This window comes from Strix aluco, chromosome 5 (assembly GCF_031877795.1).
Source record: "Strix aluco isolate bStrAlu1 chromosome 5, bStrAlu1.hap1, whole genome shotgun sequence".
Taxonomy (NCBI): domain Eukaryota; kingdom Metazoa; phylum Chordata; class Aves; order Strigiformes; family Strigidae; genus Strix; species Strix aluco.
This window is the reverse complement of record NC_133935.1, coordinates 62596047-62619777: the sequence shown is the minus strand read 5'-3', so window position 1 is coordinate 62619777 and position 23731 is coordinate 62596047. Positions and strand designations below refer to the sequence as shown.

General features: G+C 38.0%; 1 protein-coding gene and 1 long non-coding RNA gene across 3 annotated transcripts in view; both read right to left on the bottom strand.

The window, feature by feature from the left end:
* Positions 1-23731, bottom strand: part of KCND2 (potassium voltage-gated channel subfamily D member 2) — a 310155-nt gene that overhangs the window by 159421 nt on the left and 127003 nt on the right. The window lies entirely within an intron of this gene.
* LOC141924674 (uncharacterized) overlaps positions 23136-23731 on the bottom strand; it is a 99392-nt gene continuing 98796 nt past the window's right edge. Inside the window, exon 3 of the long non-coding RNA XR_012623639.1 lies at positions 23136-23173. This is a non-coding gene — a long non-coding RNA (uncharacterized LOC141924674). The remainder of the gene's footprint in view (positions 23174-23731) is intronic.

Genomic DNA, 23731 nt, shown 5'->3' with positions numbered 1-23731 from the left:
CCTTTACACAGTGTTTTGCCTTTATGTGCATATATTAGGACCGTGGTTTTTGCTTGTTATATCCTTTCCCTTTAAATGTTCTTTTCTCCATTAGATGTAAAAAAATACCGAAACCAAAACAGAACAAAAATCTTTCATTGATTGCTGTTGTTTGTCTTAAAAGTCAAGAGAAAAAAAACAATAAAACTTATGGAGAAATTATTTCTGCAACAGCATCATTATAAACCAATTGCTAAGAAATGGCTTTATGTAAAACTGCTTTACAAGAGAAATGGTCCACCAATGAGAATTATTTCAGCTGATAAAAACCCAAGGATAATAAAAAGGCACTGGGACAGCAGGCAATTAGGGTCTGATTTACGAAAAGATGACACATACAGATGAACAGTTTTCCTCCTAACATGTTATATGCATTACTGAATTTACAGGTCACCTCAGCCTATCAATAAAGAACAAATCTACAGACATAAAGAGACATAAGTGAGTTGGAATAGTCATCTTGAAAAATCCAGTTGTTACTTGAATAAAGTTTAATGGCCAAATCCTGACCTGGGAAAGGAGCTGCTGGCTCCTTGAAATGATGCTACAGTTGCAGATAACAGTCAGCTAGATAAGAATGTGCCAGGAACCAGAAATGAAACAAACTTGTAAATTATATCTAAGGGGGCAAATGTCAGACAGGAGAAAACAACTACTTATTACCTTTATCCATAACATAAAAGGTTTAAGAATTGTCAGAAGTTCTAAAAAACAAAGCAAAAGAAGAGCTGTTTTCTTCACTTAAGGGAACTAAGTTAGATTTAGATGAATGCTGGCACACAACACAGGAATGTAATAATCCTCATATTTCCCTATGACAACTAAACATATGATAATAATTCTCGAGAGATTTTGCAGCATAGCTGAAAGATATTGCTGGTAATCAATAGGACAAGGTTATTCTCTGGAGAAATAGCACCCACTTAGTCTGGAAATAAAGCCCACATACTTAAAGTGTTTACTGTGAGATAGCACAAAATAAAAAAATATGCATAAAGCATATATACAAGCTGAACAGGAACACCTGGGCTCCTGATGTATGAGAGGTGTTCTGGAACATTTAAGTGCCTTCACTGCAATGTTTCCTTCATAATATTATATCTTATCTATACTGCGGTAGCAAAGAAGTATTCACTGCCAGCCAGCTTGATTCAAATTAGGAATTCAGTAAGGCAAACTCATCTGAATTCCAAATAGTTTAAATTGATATATACCAGAGAAGGCTGGTTCTGTGGCTATGTCACAAGACAGAAATCAGGAAAACAGATTCAGACCTCTTCTCTACCACAGCTTTTCTCTGTGACCTTGAGGAAAGACAGTTATGTCCAGACTGTTAAAGAGTTGGAGAATATCAAATATAATTTCTAGACAGGTCGAAATAAACAAAATCAGATTTATTTTTTCCAGACAGAATGCTGATAAATTCATTGCTGAATGATGACGTGCATGCAGAAGGTGACACTGGATCAAAAAGTGACCAAGTGAATTCAAGTAAGAAATATGTTACAAAGACTATTAAAAACAAAGATACAGCTACTGGAACTAGAAGTCTCTGAGACTCATATTGCCGCTATTTTTGAGGTTATCCCACGGGAGATACCACAGCATGTTGACCCTGCTCTGATACTTTTTCACAGACACTGATCCAAGTCAAGGGTAGAAGTAAGATGCCAGACTACATCTTTGGTGTGGTCATTTTTGAGTTCTTACATCAACTTTTACTGGAAAGTACTTTTACTGTACCTACTACAAAATGAAATTTATCTGTTTGACAAGCTGGGTAAATATTCATGCAGTTATCTCACTGCGAATATTATATTGCCACAGTTTCATTGTTATCACTGCAGTTCATGTAAAGCTGGCTTATATATACATAAGTTGCTATTCAGGATAGAAATAGCTTTAGATATCCAAGATGTACTTGCACAAAATAATTATGAACTTTAAGTTTATAACACATAATACATTTTGAGATCAGCTACAGGTTCTGTAACTCTCGGTGTGAACACAGTTGCCTCATATGAACATATGCCATAACATAGTGAAGGGGATACTCTGCCACCTTGTGCCAAAGGGTTGGAGCAAAGACAGGGACTGTCAATGATAAAAAGCTGACACAGCACAAAATGTAATGTCACAGAAACTCATTATTCTATCAAAGTTCCAAATCCTATTGATTTTCAAATAGAAAAATCATCCAGGAACATTGTCATATTACCACGATTTAACAAGATATACTGAATTAGCTGAGCAATTTTAAATGTTTGTGCACTCGGTTTTAGCCAGTGGCAAATATAACATAATTTTGTTTAGCCTAGCCTGAAATGATTGAAGTTCAAGCTAAGCTGATGAATGGTAACATGTTAAGCAGTAGTAACCTAATTGTGTGTCTGAGTTCTGAGGCTCCTAAGTCTGCTTAAGTCACTTTGGAAAATTGGATTTTGCTGTCATTTATAACAAGATTTTTCAAGGTATTTAGACATTTTACTCTCATCAAAATCTGTGGGAGATAGATGTCATAGTGCCTTTAGAAATCTTGTTTGTAGAGCCTTGCACTGCAGAACAGAGAAGAAAGAAAACCAGACCTGCACCTGCAAGTTGTTTTCGGACAATTACTGCCTCCTGAGCACAAGAACACAGTGATGATTAATCGAGGACAGACAGACACAAAAGGACTCACCGTGCACTCATATAGAACCCCAGAGCAGGATCAGGCCTCAACTACACATGGTAAGGGAAAGGGTGGGAGGGAGAGGCTGAACTATAATAAGAATACTTAGCTTAGACTGATTCTGAGTAAAATTTTAATAGATACGAATCATTTGAAAGTTAAAGCACACAAATAAGTATGTATGTTACCTATTGTTATCTATTTCAATGCAGTTGTAGCCAGTTGGTTTATCGGCATCACAGCAGACATGAATAAACAAGATGCTATTTCCTGTACTTTGGGTTTCAGTATTTAAGGAACGTCCAAAGACAGAGGTGAGCTATGGTCCCCTTTCTCCCTGCTCAGATGGTGATTGGAGAGATCCTGACAGTGCTTGGAAGGCTGAAGGAGTCTATGTGTCATTCCTGGTCCTTAGAGGGCAAAGAAGGAAACTGCAGCCCAGCAGAAGGCTGGGCAACCAGGCTGGGTGGTGTCTGCAGCAAATAAAAGCTAAAATGAACAAATTCAAGAAATAATAAGCAGTGATCAGGTTATTTCCTTAAGAGCTACATGAAGAAGAGAGACCTGAATTTTTAATGTACTGTCCTCTGCCATTGAAAATTATCGTTTACTTTTCTCTGTAGCTTAACTTAGAAATAAGTGGGAGTTATACACCTGTTACGTGAGAACAGAGGGTGACCATAAAGCACCTCTCCTTAGAGTTAGTTTAAAATATGATATGAGATGTAAAATGCAACCCTGCTTGTTCACATGCTTAGTGTGATTACAGATGTCTACAGTGTATTCCCTTTATTATCTACTTATTAGCAAATGCATTGAAATTACCTAATAAAGTAGAGCTAAATATCAAAAATTGGACTATTCAAGCCATAAATGAACCTGAGTGTGCCAGCATTATTCTCTTCATAAGATTTGCTACCTTTCCCAGTCTTTCAGCAGAACTAAGAGAATAGCAGGAAGCATGGCTGAACCTCTCGGCAAAAGTGAGAACCCTAGCTAGCATTACACAGCATTCCAACATAATTTTTAAATTAATCCCAGTTTTTAAATGTAAAACACACAGAAAGAGTAAAAAACACTGGCATTTTTTATCTCCAGGGTTGTGTGTGTGTGTGTGTGTTTGTCCTGGTTTTGGCTGGGATAGAGTTAATTTTTTTCCTAGTAGCTGGTATAGTGCTCTGTTTTGGATTTAGGATGAGAATAATGTTGATAACACACTGATGTTTTACACTGTTGCTAAGTAGTGTTTAAACTAAGTCAAGGACTTTTCAGCTTCTTATGCCCTGCCAGTGAGAAGGTTGGAGGGGCACAAGAAGTTGGGAGGGGACACAGCCAGGACAGCTGACCCAAACTGGCAAAAGGAATATTCCATACCATATGACAACATGCCCAGTATATAAATGGAGGGAAAAGCTTGCCGGGGACTGCTGCTCAGGAACTGACTGGGTATCGGTTGGTGAATGGTGAGCAACTGCATTGTTCCTCACTTCTTTTGTTCTAATTTGAATTCTTTTACTGTTATTACTATTAATAATTATTGTTGTTGTTGTTTATTATTATTTTCTTCTTTTTCTGTCCTACAAAACTGTCTTTATCAGAACACACAAATTTTACTTTTTTTTTTCCTGATTCTCTTCCCCATCCCACTGGTGGGGGTGGAAGTGAGCGAGTGGCTCTGTGGGGCTTAATTGCTGGCTGGGGTTAAACCACTACAGTCCTTTTTGATGCCCATGTGGGCTCAAAGGGTTTGAGATAATGACAGTTTTGATTGGAATGTGCTAGATGGAATTTAAAGCTATTATTGCTATTTAGCTATTAATTGGCAGGCTCCTGTGCTTGCCGTGGGGCTTGCTTGCCTTACTGTACACTAGAGTCTAGTGCTCGTTAGTGGCTGCTTTTTGCTTTCGTGGCTTGTTGTACTGATGTACTGCTTATCATCTTACTCTGCTGTGCCTGGGAACATTTTGATAACAGCAATGGTGATGCGCCTGGGCTGGCAGATGGCCAGGGCATCACTGCTGTTTCTGTGCTGATGTACTGGACAGGTTGGAACTCCAGTGTGAACTCAAGTCAGAGGGACTGTGAGCTGTGGATGAGTCCACATGGGAGCAGGATGCCCTGAAGCATCTGTGACTATGAATATGTCCGCACCAGAGCAGGTACATCTCAAAGCATCAGTGGCCATGGTTATGCCTGTGCTGCAGCAGGTATAGCTCTGAAGGGATTGTGGCCCAAGGGTAAGTCTATGCTGGAGAAGGTACACCTCAAAGCACAAAGGTACACAAAGCATCAGTGGCTGTGCATGAGGTCATGGTGGAGCACCTCCAAGCATGTGGCCATGGATAAGCCCACAACAGAGCAGGTACACCCTTGGAGGGACTGCAGCCATGGCTAAGGCCATGTTGGAGCAGGTTTACTTCTGAAGGGACTGTGGCTGTAGGTAAGGCCACACTGGCGCAGGTATATTTCTGAAGGCATTCTGATCCATGGATAAGACCATGCTGGAACAGATGCACCTCAAAGTGACTGTGGATGTGGATAACTCTATGCCACAGCAGGTATATCCTTGGAAAGACTGTGACTCATAGATAAGGTTCCAGTTGGAGCAGGCATGTCCCTAAGGGACTGCAGTCTGTGGATAAGTCCAAGCTGGAGCAGGGCCGAGGGGGGAAGATGACTGCAGTGTTAAACCCCATGCTCTGGTCCAACAGGACCAGGGGTGGAGACTGTAATGGAAATACCTTTAAATTGTTGTAACCCATGATTTGAGTTGCATGTTATAGGAATCACTATAGCAGGAACCACCCGTACCAATGGAGGAGAAGCCTTACAAGAAGCACTCTACAGGAGGTATGTTCTTCTTTCTCTCCCCACAGTATCTAATCTATCTTGCAACCTGTGTTAGAACTTTACTCTTAATTATGCTATTCTTGAAATGAGACTCTGATACGTCTGATATAAAAATCATATATAATCAGAAGAAAGACAATCTCAGAAATATTTAAAAGGAAATGAAAATATAAATGGAAAAGGAGTTACATTTTTACTCAGCTATTTAATACCTAAAATAGTTAATGAGACAAACTCCCACGGATTTATAGATCTTTTCTCTGTTTCAGAGTTCCAAGGTTTAGAAATAGAAATTCAGAAATAGCAATAAATTAATGTTTTTCATCCTTTTCTATATTCTTATAGATGAGAATTACTAGGTAAAGTGAACATTATAATGCTTATGCATGCTAGGTAGCAACTTCCTTGTATGAATGGAATTTATTGCATGTATTAGTGTGACACAGAATGTGTCATTGGATGCTGCTTATGAGGAAGTGACATTCACTATGAATAGAGCTACAGAAATCACCATCTAATAGATACAGTGCAACATCCTGTAAACCACATACTAATGTTCAGCAGTCACAATCTGGAGAAGAATTTCAGATTTCAGCTCCCTTTTAGATGAGAGGATGCATAATTCCTTGGAAAATCTGATCCTAACAGACAGTAAAATATCAGAATTATGAGAAACCAAGAATCTAAACAAACTCCTCAGAGTATTCACAGCTTTTCACAACTATATCATTTCCTCATATAATCTAGTCCATTAATAATGGCCTTAAGTGTTGCTATCACTTCAGTCTTTATCACACAACTACACAGCAAAGCTGACTAGTGAGATGGCAAATAAAACTCTTGACCCTTCTATGGATTTGTAGATTTTTTTACTCTAAGGTCCTCAGGCTGGTTCTTGAAAATATAATGAAAAAGAGTTCTTTAGAGATGTCTGTAGATGAGTAAAGAGCTGCTTGTCTCTGAGGTTCAGCTGATGTCCTCAGCAGAGCAGCTTATGAAACTCTTTGCTACCAGGCAGAATTCCTAGGAAATCAGGATGTTGTGATACTCTCAATTTCTCCAGCTCTCCTGTTGTAGCACTAAATAGCTGTGGATTTCTATTTTTCATGCAACCAGCAGTATTCAAAATTTCTTGAGTAGGTATAGGGGGATTATTTTGAATGAAACTCCTATTCACAGTTGCAGAATTTCCATTAAGCAAATGATGACTTTCAGTCCTATTTTCCAATGTCCTATGCTTTTACACATCTATCTGTTGTCTGTCTGTCTATCTCTCCATCCATCCATCCATCCATCCATCCATCCATCCATCCATCCATCCATCCTTCTGTTTCATTAATAGACAGATGTTAATACAATGCTAAGTTGGCACTTGTGAAAAATTAAAAAGGTATTTGCCGAATTTGATTTTTAGTATGTCTCTGCATATTTCTGAGTAAGAATTTATGTCTATGTTTTAGAGGCAGTTGAGAGAAGTCTTCTCATTTCAAGCTTCTAGAAGTTGCTGGATATTATTTCACAAGAAGTGCACTTAGTTTGCTCTCATACTTCAACCTGCAATACAGACAGTTTTGAGATATGCTGTGGAAAAACCACAATGTAATTTTAAGAAAAGAGGTTGAAACTATCACACTGCAATGTTTTAGCTATCACTGAGTGTATGTTACATGATTTCCATAAAGTTTCATGGAATCCAAAACATTCTAATGATGATTGCATCTATTTACACTAATTATGTAATTATACCAATTGCACAAAGAGAAGGCAATACATATCATTGACTGAAGCCAACAACTAATTATCAAAATAAAAACAACATGAAACCAAGCTGGGAGTAAACCTGAATGAAAAGGTAGGTGTTTATTCTTCAAGTACATGCAAGAAACGTGCACAACCTCTCCAGTCCTTTTCCCCTTCTGTTTTCCACACAAGACAACTCTCCCACGTAGACACTGTCTCAGGAAAATTGCCTAAAGCTTGTTCCATATACCAAAACTGAATTTAAAGATATGCCTAAATGTTGTCCCAAATAAGAGTTGAATTACATAATCTGGGTGCAGTACTGTTTTGCAAGTACCTTAGGACAGAGGTCAGAAATCTTTCCAGGAAAGCATGGAAAATCTGTTTTTCTTTCCAACAGGAATTTAATGTTGCTGGTAGAGATGTGAGCTCGGAGCCTGGGGTGCGTGTCAGTGTAAGACAGGAACTTCTGCTCATAAAGATTTATCAATTGAGCAAGACCTGGAAGTTATACATCCCCTTTTTTTTTTCTTTTTTAGGTGCTATCTGTACTATGGATATGGAAGGCTGTTGTCACCTTCCTCAGTATATTGCATCAGTGAAGTCTTACCATATTTGATGTTTTGTCTTACATCTCTTGCTAGTGTATGTGGAATGTTGTATTTCAAGAATCTCATGATAACATATAAGTAAACATTTAAATAACAAAAATGACTAATCAAGTACTTCAAAGGTAATTATACCTTAATACACCAGTAAACTGAGGCTCATACTTCCCGTATACAATCAACCTCACAAATATTTCACTATATGAAGGTAATCTAATTTAATTTACAATCATTTCCAATGCATCTTTCCCCTGGCAGATCCCCTATGTATTTTTTTCTTTGGATTGCAGAAACAGCATGAGTATTTCAAGCATGTCATAAATCAACTCTAGAGTGAAGTAACTGGTAGGACAGCCTAAAAATGTGTCTAAAAATTACCAAGCTGCTCTGAAAGGCCACTAGCAACTGTGCTTGATGGACTCAGATTTCCCAAATTATTTGGAAACTTTTGCTTTTGTAAGGAAAAAAACAACTATTTGTCTTCAGAAAGAAAGTATGTCAGTGCTGTCATGATGCATAGATTTTAGTCTCTATACACCTAAGATTTGGGCTTAATGTGTCTTATTAAAGAGAGGACTTGTAGCGATCTAAACATTCATTTTCCTCTCTTTATGCAGAACAAAGACTACCACTGAGTTTGGGTTGATGTAGGGAAAGGAAAATTACTATCTCTTCACTAAGTCATGTCTCTGCTCTAAAACCTTACAGATTGTTCCAATAAAAATGTGGTGACACTCATTTGGGACCATGTTAAGCAGAATCACTGAAGTCTGTGGACCTCTTGCACAGCACACTATTTCCCAAGCCTGAGACAGTGACTCACTTTCCACATTTGCTTGGCTGTATGTGCAACACAGGGCACAAACAGATCACTTGTAAGCCATATTGTCCATACCAGTTTAAAGGAAGGGAATACAATTCATGGTAAAATATTCTTTATATATGCCAAATTACTTATTAGAGTTTCAAATTAGTTGTGTTTTCATTCTGTGGAATTTCATGCATACATGTGTCATGAGAGTGAGTCTTTAAAGCAGTTTTACACTTTCTTTTATTTCTTTCTGTACTAAGGGATATTAACATATACTCCTAAGTACAGATACCGTTAACTTTTAAAAGAGCTGTGGTAGTTTTAATTAGGGCACTCAATGGCATTTGCTAGCAACATTTAACTTTAATCGACAACTTGTCAACATGATCTAACATTTCCTATTTTCAAATGACTATGGGAGAAAGCAGTGCAAACACCACTAAATGAAACTGCTAAAGGACTTGCCATTAGTTCATGCAGCTAAAGAAATCACTTTAATGAACAGCTAGATTTTCAGGTTTCCTTTGACTTCGTTATTGCAACCTGTATTTTTAAGCAGGAAGAATGGATTTCTAAACTTCAGGTTTTGCATGAGGTTCTTTTTCCGTCTTTTCTGCAGAACACTGAAACATATTTAAATTAGATCTTGAAAACAATACAATTTTATTGACTAGTAATTTATTTTTTGTAGTAGCAACAACAATGATGATGTACATGAATGACTTTTAAAACATTATTATCATTATCACTGGAATGCTTGGAGATTCTAACTGACCCGAGTGATCCATTTTGTGTGGCATTTTTTTGACAGCTGTTGCCTGCATTCATTTAAGAAATGCTCATATATGAATAAAACCTCATCCCAACCTGTACCCCCCAAATAGGTGCATAGAAAAGCAATAATTCATCAAAGCTCTAGTCTGTAAGGAAGAAATGTTCTCTCCTCTGCTTTCTGTAAAGTCCATTGAAGGAAAACAGATTATCACAATAAGGAAATTCAAGAGAGGGAGTGGAACTATAAATTGAGCAATTAAGGAAAGATCATTATCAAGTGTTTATTATAACATCTGAAGATGAATTAAGTTGTCTAGCAAATTTTAAAGTCGTAAACCAGTGGTGACATCCTCATATTGCAGCAAACTATCAAAGTCAAGATAGAACAGTATATTAGGGTAGATAACATAAACATAATAAAAAATGGGGAATAGCAGAGTTCATCAAAACATCATCAGAGACAGAAAAATTGGATAATTGGATAATGTTTTAGGTGACTTATGCTGAATGAAAAATCAAGTTTGATGGTCACTATAAAAAAAAATTAAATTGCCTGTTATGAAGCATATACTGTTTTGTAGGAAACAAAACATTTACCTACGCCTGCAGAGATGAGCTCCATTTGCAAGTGTCAAGAACTTTTGTTGGGATTTTAAGTGGTTGCTAAAGGTCAAGGAATATATACATTTTAAAGACAATAAGAACAAAAAGATGTCATAGTATAGTCCCTAAACAAATAACCTTCTTAATCCGTGTTATATGATTAAGGCTCAGATTCATCCTATTTCAACTAAATTAAGAACATATTCTTCATATTTTCTGTTTCTAGCCAAAGGAAAGAAATAGCAATCCCCAGATGACTATGCCACCTAGGCTCCATTGTCTACCAATGGAGCTAGATGGAAAAAAATCTAGATCCAAGAACTTTTCTGCTTTGGAATATAGTTTGACATAGCTATGCTTCAGTTGCTCTTCTACTCATAAAACTCTGAGATGTTCTTATCCCTCATTTGTGAGGAATAACCACATACTTTAGAAGTGGATTAATGTAAAGCACGTTAAGAGTTTGATGTCAAGTTTTTAAGCAATAGTTACTCTAAAAAGCCTCAAGAGACAAATTTACACTAATGCAAAGATTTTATCAAGACCACAAGTGATCTGATCAAGTTACCATGCATCAGCTGATCTTGGATAGCTGTCACTGCATATGGTTTTACCTCAGGACACAGTATGGTAAATTTCTTGACGTAAGTAATCACAAGCAGAATTTTAAGCACATGCTTGAATCCTTCTGAGACTCAGTACAATTTGAAGTTCAAAGTTAAGCATATGCTTAAATATTTTCTTGAATATGCATGAGCTGCTCAGCTGGGCCCTTCAGTGAACATGCCTCCTTTAAAAATTCTTTGCTAGAATATTTGCAGGAAGTGAATCCAGTGGGGCTGCAGACACAGCCATTTTTTTTTTTTTTTTTAGTTCAAATAAACGTTCATGAATAAGTTTTGCAGTATTTGGTTAGAATTTCTTAGGGGAATAATATCTGCCAACTGGCCTTGCCATTAATAAGGAAGTAACTGGATGCAAAATGTCAATATATATTGCTCTCTCCAGAGTAGACATGTCAATGAAATTAAAAGGTAAATTACTGAACATCTGGCTAGAACTGTTATTTTCAAAAAGCCTGTTCTAGTTCAAGTCAGAGAACTGGGAGAAGAATGTCTTGCCTCTACTCAGGCATCTGCTGTATTCAACAGCTGCCTATTCCCAAAAGCTTTCACTGAGCTGGGAACCTAAGAGGACATTTGAAGATTCAGCTTGCATGAAAAGAGTGCTTTCAGGGCTGCAAGTCACAGACTTGGATGAGGGTTTCCATGGTTCAGCAGCTGCACACACTGACTGCAGTGACCTGTGCCTGTGCTACAGTGATCAAGTGACCTATGGAAAAGAAAGGAATCACAGAGTGGCTTCAAACCTGTGGCAGAGATAGAGCAGAGACAAATCTCAATATGATTTTCTTATGAATTCCAAAGATAAATATTATTTATTACTTTGTTAAGTATTTCTTTCTCATTCATATACTGTAAGATAAGAGCAGATGTAATACAAGACTAGAGAAAGGATGTCAATGTCATGACTTTTGCATCTGAGACACTGCTATGAAATCAGCTTGGGCTGGTGTTTGTGAAAAGTCTTTACTAGGAAGTACCTACACAGTGATAGGCTAGAAAAATGTCTGATACTTAACACGTACCACAATATTTAGGAAAATAGGATTTTAATGAGTTTACATTTATTTATTGAGTTTATTTATATTTATTTATTTAATTTTCTGAGTTACATAACGCAATAAACACAGTTCTGAATAAGTAGTATTTCCATTAAAGGAGTGATGTCTTAATTTCTGTCACACCTAAAGCTCCTGGATTTTCCTAGAGAACCGAACCCCGTAACAGACAAATCTATGCTTGGAGAAAATAGCACCCATAAGTGTTGTACAATTCATCATGCATTAACTATTACTGATTGTTACACATGAATCTGACTATTCTCAATCTTATTATTCTGCCTAGAATATACTGACTAATTATCCAAAACCCATTAAGCAACACTGTTCATCATGCTACTTAAAATAAAATTATATGAAGGATACAATAAGGTTTAAGATTCTTATTTTTATGGCAATTCTTGAATGTTAGTGTACCAAATCCAGAAAAGGGGGACAGGGAGACAGGAACTCTAGCCTGGGTTTGCTCCTAAACTTCAGTAATGCTGTAATCAGTGTTAACAGATAGTGGTTTGTAAAACATGATACAGGGATGAAGTGGAAGAGTGATTTGTTCTTAAGTGTCACTATTCTGATATTGAGTATAAAGGTAAAACACTTATGAGACATACTGATATGCACTGCTGGTCATGTGAATTATGATCCACCTGGAAACTATGTTTATGAGTAAATAGATCTGCTAATTAGAGTTCATTTGTCAGATGCATGGCCAACAAACATAATTAATCTAAGCTCTCTGATTCCATTGGGGGAAATGTATTACTGAATGCATGAGGTGAAAATGTAAATAAACCTCAGAGTGGAAAGCAAATAAGTGGTAAAGTGTGAAGAAGCATTCAACTTAAGCATGGTTGAAAGCACAGAACATATTAGAGATTTGACAGAAAGTTAGGCGATAGGGAAATACACAGGCAGATGAATGCAAAGAGGAAAAAATTATGCTGGTTGCTCTATGGTGAATATAGGTAAAAATGACTGATTTACAGTTTTTACATCAAAAACAATTGCCACATGCTGCTAATACTCCATTTGCAACCCTCTTGACATAACATAGAAAAAGCCACTCAAAATGTCTACATTTAAATATAAATAAGTAAACTGGATACATATATCACCCTTCTTGTTGATGAAGAAATATAAACTGTTCTGAAAAATCCTGCTGTCTGCTATCATCGCAGGTAGGGAAAGATCACTATCGTAAGTCAGTGTGGTTGCCATCAGTGATCAAACGCCTATCCAATTAATCTATCTGAGGGGCTTCCAAGCCATGCTTTCCTATTGATGTTCATGCTCTGAATTGCAACGAAGAGCCTGGAAGGCTGTTAAAAAATTGAAAGGAATGTTTACAACCCTATGATTCAGAATCCTTTTCCTGAGAATAAACAGGCCATTCTGTGGAGAGCAAAGCCATCAGCAAACACTTGAAATTTATTAAATACTTTTCTACAGCATTACTCCTCCACCTCACTAATTGCTGCAGCTGCTGCCACAAAAGCATTTCAATTACAGCTGAAAGGAGAGGTGGCCCATGTAAATCTTACAGGGAAAAAAGACCCCTATGATACTCCTCTGTGATGTGGTCCAACACATGAATGTTTGTGTGACTCTTCTGCTTTCCACACTCATTGTTGGGTGACATTCTGGCTGTTGTGGTGCAAATGGAAAAACTTCCATTATCTTTAACAGAATATGATTTCACATTTTGCCTTTTTACATGATAGAACTGCAGAGCTTCATTGTAGGAGTAAGAGTTGTGAATCTTTTTATTCTCAGTTACAATAAATTTAAACTCAGCCAAGATAACCATGGCCTTAATTCTAGGTGCCACTTGAAAACAGAAACCAAAATAGAATGGGGAGGGGTTGGTTCAATTTCAGTTGAAGGAGTCAATGAGCATGCATAACAAACCAAGAATATGCTGTGGACTGCTTAATTTATTCTGTGCTGGGGCAGATTAGCTCTCCTGGACAGTGTGATCAGACCACACATTCTTGGAATTTCGTAAGTTCCTCTTTGCAATGACCCAGCTGACACAATATAGATTTCCAAGTTTTCATTTCAGAAGCATAAAGAAACTTTATCATAGGCCAAAACTGTTCTCTGCATTTCAAATCCTGGAAATGTTTCCAGTCACGTGGGACTTGCAAATGAGGTGGATGAGATCTGTTATATTAGTTTGTTGACTGCTTACTGCACATGTGCTATGCATAGTGTTTTCTAAAAGAACCATCAGCCAGGAGGAGGAAGCTACCTGTTTTCTTTGATAGGGGTTAGGAAGAAGACACTAAAATGCACAAGGGATTGTTCCTTTCCTGAAGGCAACTATGAGAACTTTGGGAGTCCTCACTGGGATGGCACACAGATAGCCTGCAGCACAAGATCCCCTAGGAGTCTGCGGTGACACAAGAGGGAGGTCTCCCTAGGGCCTCAGAGAAGATGGTGTGAAAGGTTTTGCTGTCCAAGCAGACAGTGAACATTGGTGATGAGAAAGCGTGGCTGTAAGAAAGATTTAAAGAGGAGGCAGGTTTCATGAACATTTTATTTCAAACTTATTCATTAGAATTGAGCTTTCTGTATTTCAGTTACCTCACTGTAGTTTGTCTTCTAATAGAGCATGGCTTTAAGGAATGTTTTTACTGGGTTTTGTTTTCCCATGTTAAAATAAGATAGGATATTTGTACCACAAGGCCATGATTATCCTAGGGTTGACAAAAGATCCATTTTCCCCAAATATTACTGTATGAATTAAAAACACTAGGCCCTTTTATCTCCCTTTTGAGCCATCATAAGCAAGAATCTGTGGCTTGCTGCTCCCAGATGACTGCCATGGCTTTCTGGCTGTCTTTTCTGCATTTTGTTCTGTACCACAATCTTTGCATTTCATGTGCTTCTCAGGGATGGAGGTACCAAAGGGGTGAGATTCCATGTTACCCCTCTTTGCCTTTCCTTAGCCCAGAGTCTAATAACTTAGCAACAGCAATGGAAACTTTAAACCTTCTGCATAGGCATAGGAAGAAGCAACTACGTATCTTCTCACTATATTATTAACTCAGCCAGAGTGGAATTATTCTCTTTTAAGCTCCAGATAAATCTTAAAAATTTTTGTATAGATTTTGTCTAGAAATAACTGAAAATGGTCTCATGTTTCATTAAAATGTTTTCAGCCTTTTAGAAAACTTTCTATGTATTCTGTGACTAGGATTGAAACTTTGAGACTTTTAGAAAATTTTGTCTTCATTCTAAACAGGATTAAATTGTCCTCATTCTAAACATTTCTTGTCAAAGTATCTTCTCTCTTCTCTTCTCTTCTCTTCTCTTCTCTTCTCTTCTCTTCTCTTCTCTTCTCTTCTCTTCTCTTCTCTTCTCTTCTCTTCTCTTCTCTTCTCTTCTCTTCTCTTTCTCTTCTCTTCTCTTCTCTTCTCTTCTCTTCTCTTCTCTTCTCTTCTCTTCTCTTCTCTTCTCTTCTCTTCTCTTCTCTTCCCTTCCCTTCCCTTCCCTTCCCTTCCCTTCCCTTCCCTTCCCTTCCCTTCCCTTCCCTTCCCTTCCCTTCCCTTCCCTTCCCTTCCCTTCCCTTCCCTTCCCTTCCCTTCCCTTCCCTTCCCTTCCCTTCCCTTCCCTTCCCTTCCCTTCCCTTCCCTTCCCCTCCCCTCCCCTCCCCTCCCCTCCCCTCCCCTCCCCTCCTCCCTTCCCTTCCCTTCCCTTCCCTTCCCTTCCCTTCCCTTCCCTTCCCTTCCCTTCCTTCCCTTCCCTTCCCTTCCCTTCCCTTCCCTTCCCTTCCCTTCCCTTCCCTTCCCTTCCCTTCCCTTCCCTTCCCTTCCCTTCCCTTCCCTTCCCTTCCCTTCCCTTCCCTTCCCTTCCCTTCCCTTCCCTTCCCTTCCCTTCCCTTCCCTTCCCTTCCCTTCCCTTCCCCTTCCCCTTCCCCTTCCCCTTCCCCTTCCCCTTCCCCTTCCCCTTCCCCTTCCCCTTCCCCTTCCCTCCCCTTTCCCTTTTCCCTTTTCCTTTTTTTCCTTTTCCCTTTTTTCATTTTCTCCTTTTCCCTTTTTTCATTTTCTCCTTTTCCCTTTTTTCATTTTCCTTCTTCTTCCTCTTCTTACAAAAAAAAAAAAAAAAAGCAACACTCTTCCACACTTTTAATATGTTATTATTGATATTCCAGTCAAGAAAAATAGTGATTATTTCTCCATCTGCCAAGATTAAATACCTTTATCTCATTTTGAATTACACTGTAAGAGGAAAATAAAGATTATATGGTCTCCTAAATATTTTTTAAATAAAATACAACAAGTAAAAAATACAAAAAAATAAAAAGACACTACAGCTATATATATTTATAAAGAATCAATATTCAAACTTGTGAAATTCCAATAGCAGCAAAAAAGTTCTAAAATAGAAGTGAAATTAGATGCTACCATTTATAAACAGAATTAAACATTAAACCTATGCCACAAATGTGCTCATTAAATAAGAAGTTTCTGTATGCTGTACACTTATTTGTAAGGGTTTTAACTTATTTTTATACTATTTAATCCTCTGGCTATTTATATTATATCTATTGTTGCTTTATTTAATTTATTTTATTTTAAGTCCATGAAATACTATAATGAACGGCATATATATATATATATAAATAAAAACTTGTGCAAATAATGCCTGAAGTAGAAAAATTTATTCCTCACATTAGGCAACCAATGAGACACCGTGACTGAAAGACTGTCATTATCTTTCAGAAAAGTTGGACTGGGCCCTTAATCTTCTACAAATCATGTACTTAAAAAAGAGAGAAATTGGGATGTCTGGTTTTACAGGAACTGTTAACAGAGCTGAAATAAAACATCTCCTATTGGTGCAATAATAACCCACAATGTGATTATACAGCAGTTAAATATATTTTAGTGTGAAACACACATCTGATAAATTATTTGAAGATTAATAACCATGTCTACTTCATAGCAGTGGTATGACAGAGATGAAATGCTGAGCTCCACAAATGAAAGATTATAATTCATTTATGTCTATGCTCTACCCATGCTCAACATCTAAGGGATTTACACAGTGAAGTGCAGAATGAGTCAAAGCTCATAAATCTGTGAAGTATTCTCTAAACAAACTGCTATATTCTGTCATAAAATTTGCACGTAGATAATTACAGAAGATAGAATATGATACACCAGTTTGGATACAGATCGAGTTCTGAATCTCCTGTGGTCTGCAGCCAGGTCAAACTACCATGACTGTCTGTGGAAGATGATTGCAGAGTTATTGCTGTCTAAAAAAGAAAGAGTTCAAATAATACCTTTATATAGTATATGTTATTATGTGTAAACTCATTGTTTTGTCCCAAAGGTACTGATGACATTCATTAGTCGTCTTTTCCCTTCACTTAAGTAATGAGTGGAACTTAAATAATATCAAATATGTTTAAAATATTGAAGGACACATCCTTCTAAAAGCTGTGAGCATGCTCATGCCAGGTAAAGAAATTCTTGTATAAAAGTATTTAGTAACACACCATAATGTACCTAACCATCTTGCAAACTAATTCATCACCATTATTCACCTCTCCCAGTGCAGTTACAAAATACATTGAACCTTCATGCAATAACTTGTAACAATCAACAAACTCTCACTCCTTTGTTGAGGTGTTACTGCTTCATGTTTGAGATCTGACAATAAACTTGAGCATCTGGGTCTGTAACAGGCATCTTGTACTATTTATCTGTACTATAAAGTTTCTAGCATGTTTCTGAGTTACTAGAGTGCAAAATCAGTATCAGATGTTAAGAAAGGACAATATATGATTAGAAATAGTGTTTATTAGAGGTTAAAAGAGAGGATAAATAGAAAACTATTACCATTAAGCACAATCTGAAGATATAACATTTTGCCAGGTAGTTCAACAGTGAAATAGGATCTGCATTACTGTCTTTGCTACTTTTGCTTAACTCACAGAAGAATACATTTGTGTATGACTGCTATGATATATTCTTATTCTAAGCACACCTTTCCAAAAGGCCTTTCCCTGAAGTTTTCTCTTGGCAAGGGAGGTTGCAATTAAGGGCAAATTTCAAAGTTTCTGCTGCACTGACCATGACATCTTTATCTCCAGGGTGATACCTTTACAGAAGGCCAATTCCCATCTAAGATTTCTCTATATTTTGTAAGAACTCTGTGACCATTTCTGTATTAAAGCAACCTTTAAGGGACATGTAGCTTCTGTCATCTGCTTAAGGGGATTCAAAGCCATTTAATTTTTTAGCCCAGCCTATCTTTCTAGTTCCATTTCCTGGTTTCATTATCAAGTATTAATGTTCTCAGGTTCAGCTTGTTGTATTCAAGTACAGTCATACAGAAAGTGACATCAATGTCTCTTTGTGGTATTCCACTTCAGATGTCAAGTCCCAAATAGAAATTGATAGTCTAATACTTGAGGCTCTTGGGCACTGAAATTAAGCTTTTTCTCCTTGATAAACTGAATCAGCAACAAAGAAAGAACAAACAATTGCATCATGTAGTAAAGAATCAACAGCAGTGTCAGCAATGCTACAATAGTGCAACCTTCTTTGTTACAAAGCCATTATGAGAATTTACTTAATAGCACGATTATTTGTTAGCAATATCAAATTTCAGAGCAAAACAAAGAGGAAAATGAAAGATCTTTAAAAACTCTTATAATATTAACTTATTCAGAATTAAATTCTGTGCTGATTTTCTAACTGTGCACCTTGATAATAACCACAGGGACTACACAATTAGAAAGCCAGCCAGAAAGTAAACCCTACATTTGTGATTTAATCAGATTTTTACAACAATAGCTGTTTTTTGAATCAAATGATACTATACTGAAATAAAGAAAAAAGACTGCTTACTGATGAGTTTAAAGAATTTCAGGCAAAAAGAAAACTGTGAGCATTTAGTCCTACATCCTGCCTAATATAACCATAGAACTGCTTTAAATTATGTCTTCCTATTATTACTAGTATTTCCAGTAGTTGTGGTTGAAATACATATGTTCTTTTTGAAATGAGAATCTCATTTCAATATTTCAAATTATAGACATACACTATATACTTTCCTAAGTCATTCTAATGTTAATTTATAGACTGTTTGAAAAAATGTCCACAAAAAATTATCTGGAAAACATGAATTAGTTAAAATAAAAACCAGATGGGCTCCCTATCAACTACCTTGCTTATAGCCACCTGTACAACTTGGAACCTGAAAGTCTTGATTGAAGCTAGATCTCCTGTGCCTTTGTGCCTCCTTCAGCACAGTGAGGATGTCAGAACCTCTGAGGAGTTGGCTTGGTTTAGCGTTTGCAAGGTGTCAGGTGGACTTCAGACCAGCCCCCAAACCTCACATTCCAAAAGCACACAAGCAAGCAAACAAATGAAAAATCCAAACCCCAGGCGGCTGTTTGTGAGTCTTCACTTCTCAGACTGTAATCTGTTATAACTTTTTCTACTGGACTGAAAAACTCCCTGCTATTAAATTTCTCCTTTGAATTTCTGTTGCAAACTATGATTAAAGTATTCCTCTTCATGATATGAATGGACTAAGAGCCTACATTTTCTCTCTGTTGTGCATGTTCTCCATTGATTTAATTGTCCCTTTGTCATTTCAATGAAGCTGATTAATTTTTGCATGTCTTTCGGGAAGTTTGGTGACAACTGAACACAGTAGCCCAATAGAAATGGTCTCTGTACCAAGTACAGACATACATTACTGGTACATTTTCTCAAAAATGGGTATGTATTGTACATGCCTACATCACCTTTCTGTCTCCATTCTCATTTGCAGTAAGAATAGCATGAAAACTGTTTGTAGAAAGGTTATATGGAACACACAGGCCCCTAATGTTGAACCAGTCTTAGTCCATACAATGCTCTTTGCAGAGTCAGCAAAAGGGAATTTGATCAAGGGTTAGAAATGAAAAATATTCTCTGTACAGGTATCAGCTTATAAAATCTAAAGTTAGTGCTTTATATGATTCCAACAAATTCCATCAAATGGAGAGAAAATTAATAGTGAAACAATTATAATATGACTGTGTGGCCACATCCTTTCCATTCAGTTTACTGCCAAGAAAAGGACCATAAATCACTTCATATGTTACATACCAGTATGTGCTGAAGCCAATGATTTGTGTTTCACTGAAGTACAAATTGAGTTTGGCCAAAGAATATCATCTTGAAAAGAATCCAGACTGGATCTGAAGACATCTGGCCACTGAGACTCTAGCGGTTTCCTGTAGTTTTCCCTAGCAACTAGCTAATCTCACTGTTGCAAATTTTGGCCCAGTTTCCTATTCAATTTAACTATCTTCCAGTTATGAGCTCCTATTAGGGTTTTTTTCACACTAAAGAGACCTTTAATAGTCAGTAGTTTCTTTCTGTGAAGAAATTAATCCTCTGTTCCCAAGTCACCTCTCAATCCGCTTTTGAGAAGCTAAATGGCTCACTTTTAAGTGTTTAACCAAATTTCTCTTTATCCACACTTAAATAATTCTCAACACACTTTTGCAAACATGCACACCATGAACTTTTAACCTGTGAACACTGTATACATCTTCAGCTAGAAAATGCTAGTTATGCCATCTCCAGTAGTCCTATGGAGATGTGTACCATTCCGAGATGTCATATAGCTACATGAAACCTGTCATCTAAGATGAAACCATGGATTTTCTGAAGTTGCAAAATTCTTACCAACATTAATAGGGCCAGAATTTCCTTCAAGAGGAAGTGAAATCAAACAAATGGGTAGAAACAAACATTCAAAGCAACAGAAAATGAAAGTGAATTGCTGAGACATCTAATACTGGGCCTGTAAACAAAACACAACAGAACTTCTGTAATCTATAGTACATGTGGATACACTGATGTGCTGTATTGAAATAATATGCACAGGATCTTAATGGAGCACAAGTATTTTCTTTTGAAAGAAAACTCTGGGGAATTTTATTGCAAAAATTATGAACTCTTTCAGCACCATCAAAATGATAAAACTGATTAAAAAGCATTAAGGTGTGGGACATTAAGAGAACAAACAAATCCCCTAGTGCAACAATTCAATATTGTAACAATGAAAACTTGCATGTTAGCAGTGTAAATGAAGTTTCCCCATTTCAGGCATGTTTTGTGGGTTATCATATGTATGTCTACTACAGGTAGAATTTCCCATGTTGCATCAGTAACACTGTTTACTTAAATTATTTATTTTTGCTTCCCAGACCCCAAAGAATGAAATAATTTAGACAGGGTGAAAATCTTCCCATCTAACTTTATACATTTAACATGTGGATGATCTACAACAGACCAAGCCATCTAAACCCCTTATAGGTGGTGAGAAGAATGTTACCCAGAGGTACAGCAGTGACTAACACAGGACAGAGGGACTGGTAAAGAAATCCAGTACTGAGTACTTTTCTCAGTACTGAGTACTCTTCTCTCTTGATGACAAGTAATGTCTAAGCTAGATGTTTTATCCATGTTATAGATACCAAAAACGGTGAGATGCATTCAATCCATATTGATATATAAAGGAATTTTTCAGAACAAATGGGGGTTAAGTCAGACTTGTTCTTTGAGAGTCATTCCCAAGCATTTTAATTGGTGGGGGGAAGTAATTGAATTTCCTGGGAGGGGGAAATGTGGATTTAGGAGCTATGGTGGAAGAGGAAATACTCATCAATCTCTGTGCTTGAAAATTATAATTCTCTTCCAAGCATCTCCACTGCCCCTAACTGCCCCAACCAGATGTCGAATGAAGATAAAGTAGACAGATGTTTAAGTGACTTCAGGAGAACAAATTACAGATTGAGAAACCTTCTTCTTCCTCTTTGACAGTTGATAAGTATTTTCACTCTGGATAACTTCCAAGAGGGTGAAAGGAAATAGGTAAATATGAAGTATAGTGGTAACATCCCCTCAGGGCATCACAGATTGTTATTGTAGTCAAGGATTCATAGCTGAATGAGTGTGTGCAGAAGATGTGCAAGCTGAGGTGAAGATGGAGGGTTAAAACTCGCTTAATGAAGAAAATCTATTATCTCACCCATGAAAAGTGCCCAGTTTATGTCCCTTTCTGTGACAACTGGAGTCTGACTTACTCGAGAACAGCATTTCCCTGCATTGGAACAAATGCTCACAAATTCCATTTGCTGTCAAAGTATGGCAGTCCAATAATGGTCTGGGTTTGGAAACAAAGTGACAACATTTAACTGTTTTCAAGACAAAATACACTTGCCTGTTTGCCTACTTGCCTAGGGAGTAGAGCAAGGGCCAGGGATCCTTTGCTGCCAGACCTCTGGCTGAATTGCAGACTGAGCAGCTGCAGCATGGGCAGGCTGCCCAGCACACAAATATGTGAAGGTTATCAATAAAATTGGAGATTACCAAGTCCTTATACTTGCTTAACATTTGTGTATGCAGTGGAAATGCAACCAAGGTCCTCCTAACAAGCATAATGGCTGACAAAAAGCACTGCTGTCAATTGTCAGAAGGCAAAAAGCACAAACATCCTGGTAATTAGAGGCTGATAGGCTGAGATTGCAAAACTCTAATGTTCTGAATTAGCAAGGGATTGGATGGAATTTGACTGATGATAATTAGAGCGTAAGCACTTGACTGAGAGGACACATGTCCTCAGCTAAAGCAAAAATATTTGAAAAGTAGGGTTTCAAAACTATAAGAAGGAAAATGGCTTGCTCTGATAAAACTGCAAGGCATATTTGCACTGAATTGAGACAGGGTTAAAGAAGCAAAAGTTTCCACATGAAAACATAAGTATCTAATACTCAGCTCAAATTGCATTAAAAGCTTTTTAATGCTGGGTCTGAACATTTACATGCCATCCAGAATGGTGGCTGGGGTGGGTTGACCCTGGTTGGATGCCACCAAAGCTGGTCTATCACTCCCCTCAGCTGGACAGTGGAGAGAAAATATAATGAAAGGCTTGTGGGTTGAGATAAGGACAGGGAGATCACTCACCAATTACTGTCATGGGCAAAACAGACTTGACTTGGGGAGTTTAATTTATTATCAATGAAATCAGAGTAGGATAATGAGAAATAAAACTAAACCCTGAAAACACCATCCTCCCACCCCTCCCTTCTTCGCAGGCTCAACTTCATTCATTATTTCTCTACCTCCTCCCCACCAGCAGCACAGGGGGACAGGGAATGGGTGTTGCTGTCAGTTCCTCCTCATGGGGAGGACTCCTCACACGCTTCCCTTGCTCCAGTGTGGGGTCCCTCCCACAGGAGACAGACAGTCCCCCATGAACTTCTCCAATGCGAGTCCTTCCCACAGGCTGCAGTCCTCCATGAACTGCTCCAGTGTGGGTCGGTCCCTTCCACAGGGTGCAGTCCTTCAGGAACAGACTGCTCCAGCGTGGGTCCCCTGTGGGATCACAAGTCCTGCCAGTAAACCTGCTCCAGTGTGGGCTCCCCACGAGGTCACAGACTCCTTCAGTCATCCACCTGCTCTGGCGTGGCGTCCTCCATGGGCTGCAGGTGGAGATCTGCTCCACCGTGGACCTCCACGGGCTGCAGGGGAATCTCTGCTCCAGCACCTGGAGCACCTCCTCCCCCTCCTCTCTCAACGTATTCTCATTCCTCTCTTTGGCTACAGTTGCTGTTGTGCAGTTTTTTCCCCCACCTTCTTAAATATGTTACCTCAGAGGTGCTACCGCTGTTGCTGATGGGCTCGGCCTTGGCCAGTGGCAGGTCTGTCTTTGAGCCAGTTGGCACTGGCTCTGTCAGACACAAGGGCAGCTTCTAACAGCTTCTCGCAGAAGCCACCCCTGTAGTCTCCCTGCTACCAAAACCCTGCCATGCAAACCTAATTCAGTGGCCAGTGGGTACTTTGAAAAACAATTAGATTTTTGCTGCTGTAAGAGCAAATTGAAAATTTTTCATCTTTAAGAGCCCTGCAGCAAGTCACATGATGTAATTATAA